Here is a 6,409-nt window from a genome sequence, read left to right as displayed (position 1 = left end):
GCTCCTTTTGGTTTCACATCATACTCTCTTAGTACCTTTTTCATTCTTCACTACTCCAGCATGTGCTCCCCAGGATTCTCTCCTATTTATACAGTCATATTCTAGCTCCATGCCAATGTTTTTATGACTAAGTGATTCCTGATAGGTATATCAATAGATCTCGAGAGAGTCTTAAAAAGTTATTGTTTGTCACTAGGCTGCTTCATCACATGCTTTCATAATAAGAACTGCATGTCAGTCAACCTAAGGAGTAAAGAAAAGGAGGTAAACATTAGCCTGGCATTGACAGAGAAGCAGGAATATGGTTTGTACACAGTGCAAGGCTGATGTTGCAGTATAAACATATCCATTATGGGTTGAATTGTGTCTCCTCAAAATTCATATGTTGAAGCCCTAACCTCCAGTACCTCAGATATGTTTTCAGAGATAGAGCCCTTGAAAAGGTGATTAAGTTAAGGGGCACCTGGGTGGCTCAGTTGGTTGAGTGTCTGACTCTTGATTTCAGCTCAGGTCATGATCTCATGGTTTATGGAATCAAGCCCCACATTGGGCTCTGTGCCAACAATTCAGAACCTGCTTGGGATTCTCTCTCTTCCTCTCTCTCTGCCCCCCACCCCCCACTATCTCTCTTTGTCTCTCAAAGTAAATAAATAAATAAATAAATAAATAAACATAAAAAAAAAGAGATGATTATGTTAAAATGAGGCCATTAGGTGAGACCTAATCTGGTGTAACTGGTGGCCTTATAAAAAGAGGAGATTAGTACATACAGACACCAGGGATGTACATGCACCAAAGAAAGGCCATGTGGGAATATGGTGAGAAGTTGCCCATCTACAAGTCAAGGAGTGGGGCCTCAGAAGAAATCAGATCTGTTGACATTGTGATCTTGGACTTGTAGCTTCTAGAATTGTAAGCAAATAAATTTCTGTTTAAGTCACACAGTCTATGATATTTTGTTATGGAAATGCTAGCAAGCAAGCTAATACATCATCAATAATAACAGTAAAATGTGTTCATGGCACAAGCCATAAAGTGGTGTAAATATTAATGGTCAAGCTTCAGTGAAACAGGCCATGGGCAAATTTGGTGATCATAATGAAGTAGGGCAAAAGGCAATTGCTTCTCCAGTTTCATCTCTTCATTTACTGAGCTAATAATAACCACAATAGAAGCGGCCTGAACACAACCCACCTCTTTCTTACTTCCGCTCCTTCACCCAAAAGGGAAAGTTATGGAGTGTTGCTGGTGAGAGGCCGAGATAAGGATGTGCAGGAAATGAAATGTTTTGCTCATTCTTCCTCAAATCGGTTTTTGGCTCCATGAAATGGATATAACTGGGTGAGAATAAAGCCATCCCCACCAGGTGATGAGAAATTTAAAAAATGCTCACATTTGCTCTGGTGGTAATTTTGTTTGCCCTAGATAATATTGGCAAACATGTATAGTATTGTTGAAGGAATATTTCTAGTTGTAATTATAGCAAATATAATTTGTAATAAATTATATTCTAAAACTGATAAATTCCATTTTAACAAAATTGCACCAGCAAAATATTCAAATTCATTAAACCTCAAAAGGAAAATATAATCAAAGTGAAATAATTATAAGTCATGTTGGCATTTGTTGAGTAGTCTTCCCATTAAGAAGTAAATTTAGGGGCACCCGCGTGGCTCAGTCAGTTAAGCATCTGACTCTTGGTTTCAGCTCAAGTCATGATCTCACTCACGGTCCATGGGTTTGAGCCCCACATCGGCCTCTGTGCTGACAGCACAGAGCCTGCTTAGGATTCTCTCTCCCTCTCTCTCTTGCCCTTCCCTGTCTCACTATCTCTGTCTCTCTCTCAAAATAAATAAACTTAAAAAAATGAAAAAAAGAAGTGGATTTAGATAGTGGGGTCTCAGGCTTCTAGAGCAGAGAGCATCTTCCATACACATGTTCATATAGTCTTTTATATTAATTGCTTTTAAGAGACAAATACAGATTTTTTTCCTCAGTAAAGAAGATTGAAGTCTTCTCAACCTTAAATTTTATAATTCAGGAATTATAACCTAAAAAACAACTTACTTAAAAAAATGTGTGGTCATTATCTGACTGCTCCATCACACCCATTCTCCAGGTTTCTCTGAGTTGCTCTGTGCCCCAGGAGGCTCACTTGTTCTGCGATTTTTATGGATGGCACCCCCAGAGTTTACTCTAAGCTTTCTTGTTGATTTGGGTTGGGTAAAGTCTGTGATATGGGAAGAAAAAGAGGCCAAGTGACTCTTTGAGTGAATTATGTTTCTGTTGAGACCCTGGCTAATATTCTTTTGAGAAGTGACCTCGGGAGGCAGGTCCCAAAAACAGCATTCTAGGATTACAATGCTCACATATTTGAGTGTATGGATACATTCCTTTGTGGGGGCAAAATGGGATATAGTGTATCACACATTAACATCACATTACTCAAATTATCATTGGAGGTAGCTTGTGATGGAATACAGGGAGAGGATTAAATCGTGAGAGATCAAATAGTGTGGCACTTTGTTGCTGCAGCAACCATGAGGTAAATTGTGAAATAGATTGGACACTTCTGGCTGCTCTGGAGGGGGTACACAAGGGATATATGTAAAATCTACAATTCCCAGCTCAAAGCACTAATTAATGAAAAACCGCAATAGCTTAATAAAGTCAAAAATATCAAGGACTCGCATTTTGGAGGAAAGAATGTTCGGGCAACTTGGTAGATGAAGAATTCTGTTCATTCCCATCAATAGTGCTTGAGGGTTCTTTTGTTTGCCACATCCTCTCCAACACTTGTTATTTCTTATGTTTTTTATTTCAGCCATTCTGACAGATATGTACACACACACACACAAGCACACACACACACACACACACAGGAATATTATACAGCTTAAAAAATGAGATCATGCCGTTTGCAACAACATGGATGGACTTAGAGTGTATTACGCTAAGTGAGATAAGTCAGACAGAGAAAGATAAATACACTATGATTTCACTCATGTGTAGAATCTAAAACAAAAAACAAAAAACAAAAAAACAAATGACCAACCAAACAAAAACACAGAATTAGACCTATAAATAAAGAGAACAAACTGATGGTTGCCAGAGAAGAGGGGGAGTTGGGCAAAATGGGGGAAGGGGAGTGGGAGACATAGGCTTCCAGTTAAGGAATGAATAAGTCATGGGAATAAAAGTTATAGCATAGAGGATACAGTCAATGATATTGTAATAGCATCATACAGTGACAGATGATAGCTACACTTGTGGTGAACATAGGATAACATATACAGAAGGTTTTGTTTTAAATGTTTTTATTTATTTTTGAGACAGAGAGAGACAGAGCATGAGCAGGGGAGGAGCAGAGAGAGAGGGAGACACAGAATTCAAAGCAGGCTCCAGGCTCTGAGCTGTCAGCACAGAGCCCGACGTGGGGCTTGAACTCACGGACTGTGAGATCGTGACCTGAGCCGAAGTCGGACACTTAACCGACTGAGCCACCCAGGAGCCCCAACATATACAGAAGTTGAATCACTGTGTTGTACACTTAAAACTAATTTAACATTCTTTGTCAACTATACTGAAATTAAAAGAATTCTGTACTGCTAAGATACTGGTAGTGGGTAAGGGAATGAGTGATGAAACAGGGAAGCTATTATTGTCAATTTAGGTCTTGTGACTGGCTTCAGAACACAGTAGAAGCTAGTTTTAATTAATTATTTCCCCCTTTTCCCTCTTCCATTTTAATAAGAGCGCTAATGGTGGCTAACATTACAATTTAGGTTCCAATAGGAAGTATGAAAGAGCTGACATCACTCAACAACAATACTGCGGCTGATGAGAGTTTGTGTTTCTCCATGATGGGACCAGAAGTTCTTCATCCACTAAAAGGTCAAGGGTGGATGCAAAAGGGAGATAGACTGTGTTGGTTATTCTCTGTTTGCTTCTCCCCACCCATATCTTGATCCATACCATGCCCTTCACCTTTTGTGCTCTAGGACACTGACCTCTATGGATTCCATTATCAAGGTTCTTTTGTCCTTTGGCTTCTAGATCAGTTTGGTCAAAGGAAGGCAGCCATGGAGTATTGGAAGATGGGAGGAGAAAGAGGTTGGAGTATGTATTTCCCCTCTCCCACCTTTTCTTGATCACAGATTTGGCAGAGGCTCTATTCTATGGATACAGCTTCTATCAGCAATTCCTCTTTGATGGCTCCATACTGTTTTCAGTCTCTGGAAGCAACATTCACTATTCTTGCCTCTTAACTTCTGGAGTAGTAATGATTTCCCTCTATTGCTGGTCCCTGGGTATTTCCCCAAGCTTTTTGCTCCCCTTAGCTTTCTCCATATCTCTTTAAACAATACTTTCATTAAACTCGCAGTTCCAGCATTTGTGCTTACCATTTCTTTCCTGCTAGTACATGGACTGATACATCATAGAAGGAAGGACAAATTGTGAGGGATCAGGTGAGGACAGCCATTGGCATTGGGATGCAGCTACAAGTGGTAGGGGAAATGCAGCTTGGAAGACGGAACACAGAAAATAGAGAATATGGGGATTTAACAGTATTCTAGATGAGCAATCAGCACTACAGAATAATTGCAAGGAGTAGTGATATGAATTTATGGGCATGTGCAGTAAGGGAGTGAAGAATCCAAGAGAAGATAGTCCTTGGGAGAATCTGATGGCCAAATAGAATGAGAGAATCAGAGTTCCCAGACATCAGGGCTTCGGGTACCAGAGTTCTTGTCTTTCTTTGGGAGTTGGAAAATGGACAGAAAAGCTTCAGTGTAGATGGTTCAGTTCCTAAACAGATTATCAAACACTAGTTAATTTCCTTCACAGGTATGTTTATTTGCTCATTCATTCATAAAATATTTATTGAGCTCCTTCTATATTGTAGGCTCTGAGCTGGACACCAAGAATATAAAAGTGATTAAGGTACATTACTTGATTTCATGGGGCTGACGATCTACCAGAAGGTAAAGATATGCATGAATGTAATTTCAGTACACAGTGATTAGACACCTGTATCTAGACATATACCGCAGTATATGAAATAAAATACACATGAAACTTAACTCTTCTTCTAAAAAGTACATCCCCTCATCCATCACTCCATTTCATGAATAGCACTGCTATGGCCTTATCCTAGGGAAACAAGATGTGATTCTTTTTTTTTTTTTTAAGATGTGATTCTTTTTAACTAAGACCCTAATTTATCTCTTGATACAATGGCACTGATTGTTCTTCTTTTTTAAAAACCTATTTTGTGGGGCACTTGGGTTGCTCAGTGGGTTAAGCGTCTGACTCTTGATTTCAGCGCAGGTCATGATCTCATGGTTGTGAAATTAAGCCCCACATCGGGCTCTGAGCTAACAGCATGGAGACTTCTTGGGATTCTCTCTCTCCCATTCTCTCTGTCCCCCTGCCCCCGCTTGCACTCTCACTCTCTCAAAACTAAATACATAAACATTTTTTAAAAAAGATTATTTCTCTCCCCCTTCCTCTGCCCCTTACCTGCTCGTGCTCTTGCGCTCTCTCTCTCAAAATAAATAAATAAATAAATAAATATTTTATGTATCACTATTAGAACATTTTTCTTACTTGTGATTCTGATGTACAGTCAAGGCCAAGAACATATTAGATATAGAATTTATCCTAAACTGAGATCATAATTGGTCTTTTAAAAATGGAGTGAGCTGTATTTTGTGAGGGGTGTGTGTGTGTCTGGGAAGGGGAAGAGTTGAGTGTTTCTTGCTAAGTGGATAAATGGGCTTAGAATCAGGTGGCACTTGTTGAAAATGTCAAAAATATAGTGTGGCTGGCTGGTCAACTAGTGAGTCTCAGTATATTATTAGCTAGGGCCCCCAAATTCAACCTCTCTCATTGTTGTCAGCACCTTTTGTTCTTAGGAAGTGACTCATGCAGATTGAACTCAAAAGAGATTGAAAGCCAAAATATCAGTTTATTACTAATTTGCAATTAGAAGTACATGTCACTGCTTGACAGTGCATCCTCTCCTATGCAGGGAAGTCTGTGTTACAACTGGATGCAACCTTCTCTATGGAGGTAGATGTAATAGAAAGTAAAAAAATACCCTTCAGCTTTGGCTCCTCCCTTACAAGAGCCCCGTGAGTGCTGGGAGTGGCTGGGAGCTGCAGAGTGTTTTACATAGCGGGCGAAGCCAGAATTGCAACCGGAAGACTTCCTATGGACACATTTTTGGTTAATTGCTTAAAGAGATTTCAGAAGAATGAGACCTGAATTGGCAAGCCTGTAATAATTCACTGTGAATTTTTTTTTTATAGGCTCCATGCCCAGCATGGAGCCTAATGCAGGGCTTGAACCCATGACCCTGAGAGCAAGACCTGAGCTGAGGTCGAGTCGGACGCTTAACGAAGTG

The sequence above is a fragment of the Lynx rufus genome, unplaced genomic scaffold (genome assembly GCF_022079265.1).
Source record: "Lynx rufus isolate CCGP_SWC_20201006 ecotype Redwood Valley unplaced genomic scaffold, mLynRuf1.p SCAF_4, whole genome shotgun sequence".
In the NCBI taxonomy this organism is placed as follows: Eukaryota; Metazoa; Chordata; class Mammalia; order Carnivora; family Felidae; genus Lynx; species Lynx rufus.
Note: the sequence above shows the minus strand (reverse complement) of the source record.